This window comes from Bubalus bubalis, chromosome 10 (assembly GCF_019923935.1).
Source record: "Bubalus bubalis isolate 160015118507 breed Murrah chromosome 10, NDDB_SH_1, whole genome shotgun sequence".
Lineage (NCBI taxonomy): Eukaryota > Metazoa > Chordata > Mammalia > Artiodactyla > Bovidae > Bubalus > Bubalus bubalis.
The window spans coordinates 12,468,552-12,483,674 of record NC_059166.1 but is presented as its reverse complement, the minus strand read 5'-3'; the positions used below and the strand labels follow the sequence as shown (position 1 = coordinate 12,483,674).

Sequence of the window (15,123 nt, the reverse complement as noted above, 5' to 3'; positions counted from 1 at the left end):
CCGAGAACCCGTGCTCCTCAACAAGCACAGCTGTGGGTGCTGGTGCCCTTCTACACCCCACCGCCCTGGGACTGCGGCCCCACCACAGCACCACCCAGCTCTGCCACGTCTCCTTGCCAGGGAGTCAGGGTGGTGTGCCAACAGGTTTGTGTCTGGAAGCCTTCATTCACTTGATTGTGACAAGTTCTTTTCTTTTTAAAATTTTGTGTATTTATTTATACTGAAGTATCGTTGATTTGTGATGCTGTGTTAGTTTCTGGTGTCCAGCACCATGATTCAGCTACACATTTATATGTGTATGTACCTGTAGTTTCTCTATTCTTTTCCATTATAGTTTATTGTTAGTCTCTCCGTCGTGCCTGACTCTTTGTGACACCATGGACTGTAGCCTGCCAGGCTCCTCTGCCCATGGAATTCTCCAGGCAAGAATACTGGAGTGGGTTGCCATGTCCTCCTCCAGGGGATCTTCCCGACCCAGGGATCAAACCCAGGTCTCCCACACCGCAGGCATACTCTTTACTATCTGAGCCATCAGGGAAGCCCATTATAGTTTATTACAAGATAGAAAATATAATCCCCTGTGTTAGACAATAAATCCTTGTTGTTTATCTATTTTATGTGCATTTATTAATCCCTATACCTACTCTATCCCTCCTCTCCTTCCTCTTCCGTAACCATCAGTTTCTTTTCTCTATCTATGAGTCTGTTTCTGGGTTGTAAATAAGTTTATTTGTGTCATTTAAAAAAAATTTTTTTTGTATTTGTGTATTTGGCTACATCTGGTCTTAGTTGCTGCATGTGGGATCTTTAGTTGTGGCATGTGGAATCTAGTGCCCTGACCAGGGACCAAATCCTGGTGCCCTGAATTGAGAGCTCAGAGTCGTAGCCACTGGAACCCTCGGGAAGTCCCTGTATCATTTTTTTAGATTTCACAATTAAGTAATTTGATATATTAATCTTTCTCTCTCTGACGTACTCCACCTAGTATGATAATTTCTAGGTCCATTCATGTTGCTGCAAATGGCATTATTTCATTCTTTGTTTTTTTTAGCTGAGTAGTATTCTATTGTGTATATATATCACAACTTCTTTATCCATTCCTCTGTTGATGGACACTTAGGTTATTTCCATGGAGTGTAACAAGTTCTTATATTAAAAATATTCAGCTAACCTAGAAATTGTGGAAAATTCTTAAAGAAATGGGAATACCAGACCACCTTACCTTCCTCCTGAGAAATCTGTATGCAGGTCAAGAAGCAACAATTAGAACTGGATATGGAACAATAGACTGGTCCCAAATTGGGAAAGGAGTACATCAAGGCTGCATATTGTCACCCTGCTTATTTAACTTATATGTAGAGTACATCATGAGAAATGCTAGGCTGGATGAAGCATAAGCTGGAATCAAGATTGCCAGGAGAAATATCAATATCTCAGATATGCAGGTGACAGTACTTTTAATGGCAGAAAATGAAGAGGAACTAAAAAGTCTCTTGATGAAAGTGAAAGGGGAGAGTGAAAAACTTGGCTTAAAAACTCAACATTCAGAAAACTAAGATCATGGCACCCGGTCCCATCACTTCATGACAAACAGATGGGGAAACAATGGAAACAGTGAGAGAGTTTATTTTCTTGGGCTCCAAAATCACTGCAGATGGTGATTGCAGCTGTGAAATTAAAAGACGCTTACTCCTTGGGACAAAAGCTATGACAAACCTAGACAGCATATTAAAAAACAGAGACATTACTTTACCAACAAAGGTCCATCTAGTTAAAGCTATGGTTTTTCCAGTGGTCATGTATGGGTGTGAGAGTTAGACCATAAAGAAAGCTGAGCACCAAAGAATTGATGCTTTTGAACTGTGGTGTTGGAGAAGACTCTTGAGAGTCCCTTGGACTGCAAGGAGATCCTAAAGGAAATCAGTCCTGAATATTCATTGGAAGGACTGATGCTGAAGCTGAAACTCCAATACTTTGGGCACCTGATATGAAGAACCAACTCATTGGAAAAGACCCTGATGCCAGGAAAGATTGAAGGCAGGAGGAGAAGGGGATGACACAGGATGAGATGGCTGGATGGCATCACTGATGTGATGGACATGAGTTTGAGTGAACTCCGGGAGATGGTGATGGACAGGGAAGCCAGTCCATGGGGTCGCAGAGTCAGACACGACTGAGCGACTAAACTGACTGACCTAATTAAAACAAGCAAAGTCTGGAGCTGAGCTCAACTAGGTGAAGTGATTTGAGTGATCAACTTGAGCAGACCTTGCCTGAAGGCAAATATTGCCTAGTCGAATTATTAGACCTAAAGAGCAATTCCAATCTTAATAAAGTTTATATCCCATTTAACACAAAGATGAAATGTACGAGGAGTGATAGCTCTACATTTCAGTGTCAGGAGTCTATCTGAGAAATGTTTGTTTTAATGATATTTTTATTACAATTGCATAAATACAGAAAAATGCACTGAACACATGTTACAGTTTTGTGGGTTTACTCAAATAAACACACCTGTGTAACCACAGTCCTCTTTAAGAAACAGAACATAACCATAATATTTCCCTCCCTGCTGCCCTCCCCCCACCCCCGACATAGTCACCATAAGTAACCGCTAGCCAGCCAATGCAGGAGACACAGGTTCAATCCCTGGGTCAGGAAGATCCCTTCGAGGAGGAAATGGCAACCCAGTCTAGCATTCTTGCCTGGAGAATCTGGTGGACCACCGTTCATGGGGTCACACAGAGTCGGACATGACTGAATGACTGAGCCATACACACACACACATTTTTGAACTTTACATAAATGGATCCATGAAGTACCTAATGATTTATTTCTGCTGTCTTTCTCACAATGGTATGCTTGTAAGATTCTGGTAGGAAATGATTCCCTTACTGTGCTGTGTAGTAATAATTATAGTAACTCCATAATATGAATATGCTATACTTGATGTAGCCTTTCTACGGTGGAGGGACATTTGAGTTGTTTCTCCTTTGGGCTTTTTCAAATAATGACTCCAGAAACATTTTTATACCAGTGGTGTGTACATTTAAGTGCACTTCCATTGAGTGTATACACTGGGGAAGAATTGCTGGGTCATGGCATCTATTCAGTTTTTGTGGTTACTGTCAAAAAGTTTTTCCAAAGTGACTATATGAATTTACACTCCCACAGGCAATTTATGAGATTCATACATATCCTTGCTAACACAATGTTGTCGTCTTTTTTGTTTTAGCCATTAGGAGGGTACATGGTGGGGTCTCTTTGTGGTCTTATATATTATTTTTTATTATTATTATTTCCTTGATGACTGAGGTGTAGCATCTTTTCTAAATGTTTATTAGCTTTTAGAACATCTTCTTTCATATAGTAACACTTCAATCTTTTGCCTATTTTTAAATTGCAATGAGGGTTTTTTTGAATTGATTCCTCAGAGTTTATCTGGGTGCCAGATCCTTATGGGGTCCATTATCACAGACACTTCTCTGACTGTTTTGGCAGTCAAAATGATGATGGGGAAACACCTCAAAGGGAAGAGGAATTCAAACGCTGGACTCCTCTCTCCAGAATCCCCTGTTCTCAGGGATTTTGGTTTAAGACTTCAGTGTCTGGGCAGCTCTTTGATGACTCCCAAGCAAAGAAGAGAAGCGAAAAGCAAAGGAGAAAAGGAAAGATATAAGCATCTGAATGCAGAGTTCCAAAGAATAGCAAGAAGAGATAAGAAAGCCTTCCTCAGCAATCAGTGCAAAGAAATAGAGGAAAACAACACAATGGGAAAAACTAGAGATCTCTTCAAGAAAATTAGAGATACCAAAGGAACATTTCATGCAAAGATGGGCTCGATAAAGGACAGAAATGGTATGGACCTAACAGAAGCACAAGATATTAAGAAGAGGTGGCAAGAATACACAGAAGAACTGTACAAAAAAGATCTTCACGACCCAGATAATCACGATGGTGTGATCACTGACCTAGAGCCAGACATGCTGGAATGTGAAGTCAAGTGGGCCTTAGAAAGCATCAGTACGAACAAAGCTAGTGGAGAGGATGGAATTCCAGTTGAGCTCTTTCAAATCCTGAAAGATGATGCTGTGAAAGTGCTGCACTCAATATGTCAGCAAATTTGGAAAACTCAACAGTGGCCACAGGACTGGAAAAGGTCAGTTTTCATTCCAATCCCAAAGAAAGGCAATGCCAAAGAATGCTCAAATTACCACACAATTGCACTCATCTCACATGCTAGTAAAGTAATGCTCAAAATTCTCCAAGCCAGGCTTCAGCAATACATGAACCATGAACTTCCTGATGTTCAAGCTGGTTTTAGAAAAGGCAGAGGAACCAGAGATCAAATTGCCAACATCCACTGAATCATGGAAAAAGGAAGAGGGTTCCAGAAAAACATCTATTTCTGCTTTATTGACTATGCCAAAGCCTTTGATTGTGTGGATCACAATAAACTGTGGAAAATTCTGAAAGAGATGGGAATACCAGACCACCTGACCTGCCTCTTGAGAAATCTGTATGCAGGTCAGGAAGCAACAGTTAGAACTGGACATGGAACAACAGACTGGTTCCAAATAGGAAAAGGAGTACGTCAAGGCTGTATATTGTCACCCTGCTTATTTAACTTATATGCAGAGTACATCATGAGAAACGCTGGACTGGAAGAAACACAAGCTGGAATCAAGATTGCCGGGAGAAATATCAATCACCTCAGATATGCAGATGATACCACTCTTATGGCAGAATGTGAAGAGGAACTAAAAAGCCTCTTGATGAAAGTGAAAGTGGAGAGTGAAAAAGTTGGCTTAAAGTTCAACATTCAGAAAATGAAGATCATGGCATCTGGTCCCATCACTTCATGGGAAATAGATGGGGAAACAGCGGAAACAGTGTCAGACTTTATTTTTGGGGGCTCCAAAATCACTGCAGATGGTGACTGCAGCCATGAAATTAAAAGACACTTACTCCTTGGAAGGAAAGTTATAACCAACCTAGATAGCATATTCAAAAGCAGAGACATTACTTTGCCAACAAAGGTCCGTCTAGTCAAGGCTATGGTTTTCCTGTGGTCATGTATGGATGTGAGAGTTGGACTGTGAAGAAAGCTGAGCACCAAAGAATTGATGCTTTTGAACTGTGGTGTTGGAGAAGACTCTTGAGAGTCCCTTGGACTGCAAGGAGATCCAACCAGTCCATTCTGAAGGAGATCAGCCCTGGGATTTCTTTGGAGGGAATGATGCTGAAGCTGAAACTCCAGTACTTTGGCCATCTCATGCGAAGAGTTGACTCATTGGAAAAGACTCTGATGCTGGGAGGGATTGGGGGCAGGAGGAGAAGGGGACGACAGAGGATGAGATGGCTGGATGGCATCACTGACTTAATGGATGTGAGTCTGAGTGAACTCCGGGAGTTGGTGATGGACAGGGAGGCCTGACGTTGTGATTGATGGGGTCGCAAAGAGTCGGAGACAACTGAGCGACTGAACTGAACTGAAGCATATGAGTGTGTGTGCATAAAGTTTCATCTGGATTTCCTGCTAGCTTTATTTTTTTTTGGCCATCACAAGGGCTGGTCTAGTATAAGCCATTCCTTTATATTCTGAAGCCTAAGTCAAGGATAAGACTGTTGATTTGGGGGCAGTTCTGAGGGAAACTGTAGAATGAGAAGCATGTCTGGTGGCCTAAAGGCCAGCCCCAAGCACTGAGCAGAGACAGCCTTTCCTGGGCTGAGCTGGGATGAAGGGAGGATGGGCGGTGCTGGGTGGGGTTCTGCCCTCTGACAGTTGGGTCTTGTCCCTGGAGACAGGTATAAGAGCTTGGGGATCTCAAAGTGTGTCCACCCGGTTCAGTCCACAGAAACTTTTGGAAGCCCCCTGCCAGTGAGTGGAACAGTGAACCAAAAATAAATAAACGAAGGCCAGTGCTGGACTGACAGAGGTCAGCTCTTCGGTCCCATGTGCCCCAGAGGTTCTAAGCGCGGTGGGGGGTGAGGGGGGAACCTTCCCAAATCTGTCTGTTCATCTTTGTGTCTGCAAGGCTTAGAGCCAGGCTGGAAACAGCCCTGCAGACAGGAGGCCTCCCAGTTGAGAGAAGGAGGACACAGCCTGTGGAGTCCTAACAATGCAGGCCCAGGGTGGGACAGGGGATGGCAGCATCTGCAACACAGACCAAGGTCCACTAGGTCCAGGCAGGTGGGACCTGCGGAAGACTGGGGCCAGCGTGCCTCACCCAGGCGGGCTCCGACCTGCTTCTCACCTGCCCGACCCACGCCCAGCCTCTTCCAGAGAGAAGAAAAGGGATCAGAACGGGGAAAACTCTGAAACAGACAAAATATGGGAAGGTTTTTTAAACTGGAAGGGACTACATTTCTTGGGAGGGGTGAGATTTCCTTTTCCATGACTGTTCTGGATTGAATCATGTCTCTTTAAAAGGTATGTTGAAGGGCTGGTACCTACGAATGTGCCTTTATTGGAAAGAGAGTCTTTGCAGAGGTAGTCAAGCTGAGATGAGGTCATTAGAGGCGGCCCTAACCCAATATGACTGATGTCTCTTTAAGAAGAGGAGAAGAGGGGGAGTTCTCTGGTGGTCCAGGGGTTTGGACTCTGGGTTTCCACTGCAGAGGACACAGGTTCCATCCCTGCTTGCTATGCTCAGTCACTCAGTTGTATCTGACTCTCTGCAGCCCCATGAACTGTAGCCCGCCAGGCTCCTCTGTCCATGAACTTTTCCAGGCAAGAACACTGGAGTGGGTTGCCATTTCCTACTCCAGGGGATCTTCCTGATCTAGGAATCGAACACTCGCCTCCTGCATTAGAAGGCAGACTCTTTACCATTCACTGAGCCACCTGGGAAGCCTGAATATGGTGGGGCAAAAAAAAAAAAAATACAGGAGAACAGAGACAGAGACCCAATAAGAGACGCCACATGACAACAGAGGCAGAGATGGGGAGTGATGTATCTGCAAGCCAAGCAACTCTGAGGATTTCTGGAAACATCAGAAGCTACCAGTGTGAAAGAGATTCTCTCCTTGAGCCTTCACAGAGGCCTGGCCCTGTGGACACTCATTTCAGGCTTCTGGCCCCTAGAACCATGGGACGATAAGTTTCTGTTGTTTAAAGCCACCCGGTGTGTGGACATTTTCCCAGGGCAGCCCTCAGGAACAAATACAACTGCAAACTGGAAATGGGGGCTGGTACACCAAGTTGAGTCCAGTTATGGAAAAGGAAAGACATTAGGTTTCTGTACATGTCTTCACATTTTATATGGAACTCAGGCACTGAGCTCATATTATATTCCTTTCAAGGTTACCTTTCATGTTCCCTTTACATCTGGGCAGCCCTCATCTGCTTCTCTCCATGTGGGAATTCCCTGAGTTCATATTGCATCAGTTGCCCTCTGTGAAAGTGAAAGTCGCTCAGTCGTGGGCATCTCTTTACGACCCCATGGACTACACAGTCCATGGAATTCTCCAGGCCAGAATACTGGAGTGGGTAGCCTTTCCCTTCTCCAGCGGATCTTCCCAACCAGGGATCAAACCCAGGTCTCCTGCATTGCAAGCGAATTCTTTACCAGCTGAGCCACCAGGGAGGCCCAAGCTCCACATCAGTACATAAGGCAACTGCCAGAAAGCTTTTGCTTTCCTGGTTCTTGTTTCATTAAGCTAGACTGAATTGGCTTGAGTCAGAATTCACAGCAACTGAGGAAATAGATCCAGTTTACCACCAAGTGTACTTTGCAGTTAAAAAACAGCTCAGGTCAAGGTCTCACCAGGAAAGGAATTAGTGAGAGCTACAGTGTTTCCTCATATAAATGTGTACCATCAGGGTGGACCTGTTGAGGGCATTAAAGAGCTCCAGGGAGGTCTCCTCAGTCAGATTGCCTCCTTGCTTCTACGAGTGTCTGAAATCCATTGGGTAGCATCATTCCTCTGCTTCTTGAAGGCATCATTAGGTTTACAATTAAAGTACAAATATCTCCCGAGAAAGTTTACAGCTTAAGTTCTTAGCAAGAGATGACCATTGTTGATTGTGTGATTTCTGTCCTGGGATTGGGAAGAGATGAGGATGGAATGAGGAAGGCCATGTCCTGCTTCCAATATGCCCAAGGACAAGGTCATTGTAATCATTAAGAGCCAACATTCAATGAGCATTCATGTCATGGTTGATGGTTTAGTCTCTAAGTCGTGTCCGACTCTTGCGACCCCATGGACTGTAGCCTGCCAGACTCCTCTGTCTATGGGGTTCTCCAGGCAAGAATACTGGAGTGGGCTGCCATTTCCTTCTCCAGGGGATCTTCCCAACCTAGGAATTGAACCCCGGTCTCCTGCATTGCAGGCAGATTCTTTACTGACTAAGCTATGAGGGAAGCCTCATCCATGTCATAATAATGACAATTAGAAAGCATGAACTACATTTTCAAAACAGAAAGGAGTTCGTGAATGGCTCGTAGACTAATGGCTTGTTCTTTGGCTTGCTTTCACAGGAGCTGGTAGACAGATAAGCTGACAGCAGGTCTCCACCGCTGCCGTCGATCACTGCTGTGTTCACCGTGCCCTTGGAATGATGCTGGGCAGACACAGAAGTCCCCCTAGTACTTCTTCAGGACAGCGTGTTTCTCATTCCCTCATCATCGTGAAAAGAAGATGGATTTCTCAACCACTTCCTCCTGGAGGAGGTAAATCTGGCATGTCCTTGGGTTTCTCTGCAAGCTGGTAGCCACGAGAACACTGCTGGTTAACAAGAGTCGTCAGGACTGGGTGCCTTTCTCAGTTAAATTTCAGGTCCATGTAGGACTCTGCACAAATTGATGCTATCCTGTTGTAGGAAATGGTACTTGAAGCAAGAAATTGTCGAAACCATGTGACAAATTAAGTCCCTCTATTTCAAAGAATCCAAAATTGCTTTATACGGACTTCCCTAGTGGTCCTGTGGCTAAGACTCCATGCTCCCAATGCAGGGGACTCGGGTTCGATCCCTGGTCAGGGAACTAGATCCCACATGCCACAACTAAGACCCAGCATAGCCAAATAAATAATAAATATTTTTGAAAACTTGCTTTGTAAGTTCTCTCATGGCCCTGGGGGCTGGGAGTGTATATTCAGATGATAAAGACATCTGTGAGGCAAGAGGAAAAACCCAGTCAGCTCCTGCACCAGCTTCTGCTGCTTCTCCTGTTCCAGAGGCTGCTTGTTCAAAACAAGCTGTCTGTTTTTATTAGGGAATTCCACAAGAGAAAGTGTGTTTGCCGAGACTCTCATTCCAATGATGTGAAATAATAATAAAATATGCAAACAGAGTTCCCATCCCTTGTTGGGAGAGGGGGAAGGAAGGTGGGAGTGAGCAGAGTATTCCCGAAGCATGAAGAGTAGACAACAACAAAGTTCTTTTTTTTTCTTTCTTCTCCTTTAAAAAAAAATGGTAAAATAGGAATGTTTTTAAAACTCTTAACCCAATTGCAGGGAAAAGACCATTAATCCTGTAACTTTGGGGAACCACTGCAGATGGTGGTGGGAGTTTTAAAATCTAGAAGAGAACACTGCAGTGCCAAAATGATTTAAAAAAAAAAAAAATTTTTTTTATGGAGATGTATTCTTTACACTATAAAAATACAGACCTAACTTGTTATAGAAAGGTTATATATAGTCCTATCAAAAAGTATATCTGATTTAAAAGCCTGGTGTGTGGATTTTAAAGCTTATGGCTTATTTAACCTTTCTAATGAGAAAGTTTGGGTGAAAAACCAAACAGTAGCCATGAAGTCAGGGTATTATTGTCCCAGTTAAATAATAAAGATTTATTAATTTATGTGTCTGTTAATTTAATAAGTATTTATATAATGTGCTAGACAAAAGGCAGATGTTTTTCTGCATGACATAATTTCCTCATTCTATTACTAAAGTTTGTAAATTTCTTTTTAAAAACGCATTGGAATGAAGCTGTTTAAAAGAATCAAATTGTCTATATGTATTGGCATGCCCATATGTTTATTTCATATGTGTGTAAGTATGCAGTGTATAGAGTGCATTTGAAAAACATTTACTATAGTTGCTACAGGATACCCTAAGACTTTCTTTTTCTTCCTGTTGAGATATATTGGACCAAGGAGAAGTTGGCAAACATGTAAATCTGAGCTCAAGGTCAGATTTTAGCTCATTTAATACCCTAGCTTTGAAACTGAAACCCACAAATTATATATCATTGTCAAATAGTAACTTTTAGTAACAAATTATATATCATCATCAAATAGTAACTTTTAGTAACATAACAGTTAATGTGATTTATTCTCACTACTCACAGGTATGGGCTTCCCAGGCTCAAGTGGTAAAGAACCCACCTGTTAGTACAGGAGACCTGGGTTTGATCCCTGAGTCAGGAAGATCCCCTGGAGAAGGGCATGGCAACCCACTCTTGCCTGGGAAGTCTCATGGACAGAGGAGCCTGGCGTGCCACAGTCCATGGGGTTGCAAAAGTGTTGGATATGACTTAGTGACTAAACAATAAACACCACCACCACACCTGTATACCTAAATGGATTTCATAGCTCCACTTATGAGGAGAAAGCTGCTAGTTCTAACATAATGATGGAAATCCATTCTCTACATAGTTTAAGTTCAAAACTCACTTCCCATGTGAAGATCTTGTCCATATACCAGATGGCTCCATGCCAACAACCCTCAACTTCAGACGTGGCTTAAATTGTCTTAACCCGTGAACGGAAGTTGATCTGTTTTTCCTCCCTTCCAACTCACTTAGAACTGTGACATCCAAACTCCAAACCCCGAATACTTTCAATAATAATAATAATAATAAGTGGCACTTATATAACAGAAAGTTACAAAGACAGTGCTGTTGAGGGGCAAATGGAAATGACCCAACATAGTGAACAGGGCTGGGAGGAAGTACAAGGAATTCAGGAAGAGTCCAACTAGAGATCCTGCGACGAAGTCCAAGAACAAGTTTAATGGGACGAGGGAATTGAAAACATGGAACTCAGGGCCATAAAGGGGAACTTGAGAGAAAAGGCGTGCTCTTGTTTTGTATGTCTTGCATTTCATGGAAAGTTTATGGGTTCAGCAAACACATTTCCTTGGCTGAGGGCTCCAGTGAAAATAAAGGCTGGCTACATAACCATCTGTCACTCAAGAATTGACTGGACCTCTTTAAGGTATATAAGCATTAAAATTGATATTTTATGTTGATTCAGAAAATGTTTTTACATTTTTGGATATGCTTATCAGATTTCATAAGTTATGGAAAATGAAACAAACTTACAATAACATGAGTTTTATCAACGTAGAACAATCAGGGAATTCCCTGGTGGTCCGGGGGTTACAGTTCCATCCTTCTACTGCAGATGGCATGGGTTTGATCCCTGGTAAGGGAACTCAGATCCTGCATGCTGCACCACTGGGCCAAGAGAACAAGACAAAACCCAAAGCAACAACAACAAAAACAGTCAATATCACAGGCATTTTTTTTCCCAAGTGTATGTCTTTTGAGGGTGAAGCCCAAGATTTAAAGTCTTTCACTGGTCTTGGAGATTGTCCACATGTAAGTTACACAGAAGCCAGACCAGGGCGTTGGTAACTTGGGCTGATCCGCTCAAAGCTCACTCACAAATGTAGGAGTAGCGTGCTTTCCAGGGAGCTCCGAGGACCTCTGTCTCCTCTTTGGGGATGCGGGGAGATGCTTTCCATCTCAGGGCTATAGCAGAGACAGCGTCAGCCCTGGCCAAGACAGATTCTCTGCAGGATTAAATGTGTTTTTTTAGACCTGGCATCTTGAGCAACCTTCTAAACAAGCATTGACCTTTTATTATGGGGTACTAAAATTACCTTTTGTTTTTTAACAAAGTAATCTTATCATTTTTTTCTTTCAAGAATAAATTAGTTCCGGTCTACACTTACTTGTCAGTGGGAAGAAAAAAATGGGTCAGATGAATCCAAGAGAAAGAAAAGTCCATCACCGGCGTGAGCGGGTGTGCCGCCCCGCCGCACTCCACATCAGACGCACATGCAGCTGGGTTGCAGGCAGCGCAGGGTGGATCCAGATTATCAGAGTACACACAGCTTTTGGGGATTGTAATCAGGCCTAATGCCTTCTTTCTTTCAGGAGTTGGAAAAGTGCTGTGAAGTGGCTCGTGCAAGCTCCTGGAACGGCTGAAAGAAACTATTTGCATTGGGCCAGTGATCTTCAGAAAGCAAGGCTGCAGCCTCCCTTGAAAAGGCTACCCAACCCCTACCCCCGGCCCCGCACTCCTCACCCCCCCACCCCCGACCCCCTGCCCTGGGAAACCTCGACTTTTCCAAAGTCAGCCTGACCTACTGGCAGCACTGCCTGCGGTGCGGAGACGCTGGGCTGGAGTCAGTGTGGTCTTTGTTTACTGGATGCCTGGGCGCTGGGAAGGGAGGCTGCATGGAGCCTGTTAATTCGGGGCATGAAGCAATAGCAAAGCTCTTAGAGGAAGTAACCATCGCTCGAATCCTCCTTCTGCCCACAAACAGGCCGTAAAAGTGAATTTGAGCTCCGTGGAGACAGGTATTAAATGCAGCCGTTCTTGAGTGGTATTACCATTGTGTGTGTGTCTAATGTCATTTCTGTAACCAGCGGGGCCCAGGCTGAGGCGGAGAGTTTACTTGGCAAAGAAGACTCTCTTCCCTTAAGTTCTGGGAAAGGGAGAAAAGAGAACAAAAAACCGCAACTTCCAAAACACACAGAAAAGTTCCAAAAGCTAGAAAGGTGTTTTAAGAAAACTCTTTCTGACATAGAACAGGGGAAGGATGACTTGTTTGTTGGAGCTGTCCACTCATTGTTTCTACCAGAAAGTCCAATGAAAGATTCTGGCAACAAATTTCAATTCTGCGAACACTGCTAGACACCCTTTAGGTGCCAGAAAACATACAAAATCACTGGGGGTAAAAAGATGAATTGGGTTGATCCCTCCAAGAAAATTAGGTTTGAGTAATTTAAGTATGAAAAGTCTGCAAAAGAATATGACAGAAGAGTTTTCTTTTTCCTAGGGAGTGGGGTTATAGCTAATATTTTTAACTTTCTAGTAAATTCTTGGATGCTATAACTGAAGCATCTTGGTGGGGATGATATGAGTGGACACTGAGAATACTGGGGCTTGCCTCTTTTTTAAAACCAGGCCGTTCTGTTCTTTGCGGGGATTCAGTTTGAATACTTCTTTGGGAGTAGGTAGATTTGCTTTAATTGGGCCTTTGGTATTTCTAAAGGGAAGTGATCTTGCTTCTTATCGAAGATGATAACTTCCTGATGGTCTCCCAGGCCCCTGGCTCTTTCCCCTCAGCTTTCTTTGCTGATTGCACTTTATCTCACGAGAGTCCTGTCTCTGCCCAGTCTTTCCCAGCGGAATCTCAGCCAAGCTCTGGGTTAGACCTTCTTTCTCCCGGCCAGTTAGTTCTCTGTCTTCGTCTCCAGGTCCAAACTGTTCTGAACACTAGTCTCATATATTCTCCACATGCTCTTCCTCCAATTTCTTCTCCACCCGCCGCCCCACCCTCCACCCTCCAGCTACACTGGTGCTTAAAACCTTCAGAAGGTTCTCATTGTTCTAAGGATAAAATCCAAAATTCTTCACATGCCTACAAGAGCATGCGTGACTGGCTCTTCTCTGGCCTCCTCTCTGGTTGTTCTTTCTTTAGCCACCTCATGCATCGGAAAAGACTCTGATGCTGGGAGGGATTGGGGGCAGGAGGAGAAGGGGACGACAGAGGATGAGATAGATGGCTGGATGGCATCACTGACTCGATGGATGTGAGTCTGAGTGGACTCCGGGAGTTGGTGATGGACAGGGAGGCCTGGCGTGCTGCCATTCATGGGGTTGCAAAGAGTCGGACACGTCTGAGCGACTGAACTGAACTGAACTGGTTCTGTCCGTTCTCCCTTCCTTTCCAACGGGCTCAGCTCTGTCCCACCTCAGAGCTTCAAATTAACCGCTCCCTTCACCTGGATTGATGGAGCCAACTCGGTCGTCCCTTAGAGCTGGATTAACTCATTATTCTATGCTCTGCATCTTCGCAGAGACACAAAAAGCAGTGTTTGTAGAATGATTTATTTACTATGCATCTCCCTCACATTGTAACGATGACATTGATTATATACCCACGACCTGCTACAGGGCCAAATGCTGAGTAAATTCCCCATGAATGGATTAAAAGTCTCCATAAATGGATTAATAACTGAGCAAGTTTTAGTCCTGGAGGGTAAAATTTCTCTCCCTAATGATGTGAATGCTCACCTTTACTACAGACAGAGCTTCATCTCCGCAGATTGATTATTTTTTTACTGAATGGAGTGGGACTAAGATTGAGACCTCTCTCACTAGGCCCTGACAGCATTGCAGCCTGGATTCTGCTGGAGGTCCTGTTGGGGGGGTTTGGGCTCAGGAGGGAGATGCTCTGGATGGTTTCACATCTTTGGGATCATTAGTTGGTTTCAGCTCTTTTATTTTCCCCTTCTGCAATTCCCTTTCTGTTGCCCCAAAATGTCTGTTCAATTTTGTTGACCCTCTCAATGTGGTCACAGCTGTGGTGTGAGAAGCTGGGCGAGGAAGCTGGCCTCCCCCTTGTAAAGCCATAGGAGAAAATGCTGAGCCAACTTGCAGCGGAGGGAGTGGGAGTCAGGAACAAAATGGCAGGTGGAGGGGAGAAAGGGCAGTAGGGTGGGATTCGGAGAGATAACAGTGGCCACCGGGAACGTGTGGGCATGTGTGGGGAGGAGAAACCAGACAACGCCTGGACTCTGCTGAGGTTACATAGTATGCCCGTCACTGTCAGCTCCAAATTTACCCTTTTCGCCTTCTTTGCAAAAAGGGGTCTGGGCCTTTTGCGAAACTTTCTCTGTCAGCTGGCTTGTGGTTTAGCGTTATCAGTGCAGGGCGTCGGGGAGGCCTTGTGAGAGGGCACAACTCTGCCTGTTGGTTGCTGTGACCTCTCTCGACTGGTTCCTGCAGTACCAGGGTTCTGCAGCGCCAGGTGGCATCCAGTGACCACTGGCTCCTTCTGACACCTCTTTTGGGTAGTTTTTGCAGGGAAGTGCTTTTCCATAAGACACTTCCTTTTGAACAGCTTCCCCACACCCAAGGGGGTCGATATTCAGGA

General features: G+C 44.2%; 1 protein-coding gene across 2 annotated transcripts in view; it reads left to right on the top strand.

Annotated features, from left to right (window-relative positions):
• Positions 1–15,123, top strand: part of SCAF8 (SR-related CTD associated factor 8) — a 312,229-nt gene that overhangs the window by 205,725 nt on the left and 91,381 nt on the right. The window contains exons 22-23 of one of the 2 annotated variants that reach the window (XR_003112095.3): positions 8,484–8,675; positions 12,113–12,538. The gene's annotated coding sequence lies outside the window, so the exon portion shown is untranslated. Of the gene's footprint in view, positions 1–8,483; positions 8,676–12,112; positions 13,105–15,123 lie in introns of those variants that run through there. The other variant, XR_006639628.1, reaches the window with a different exon arrangement.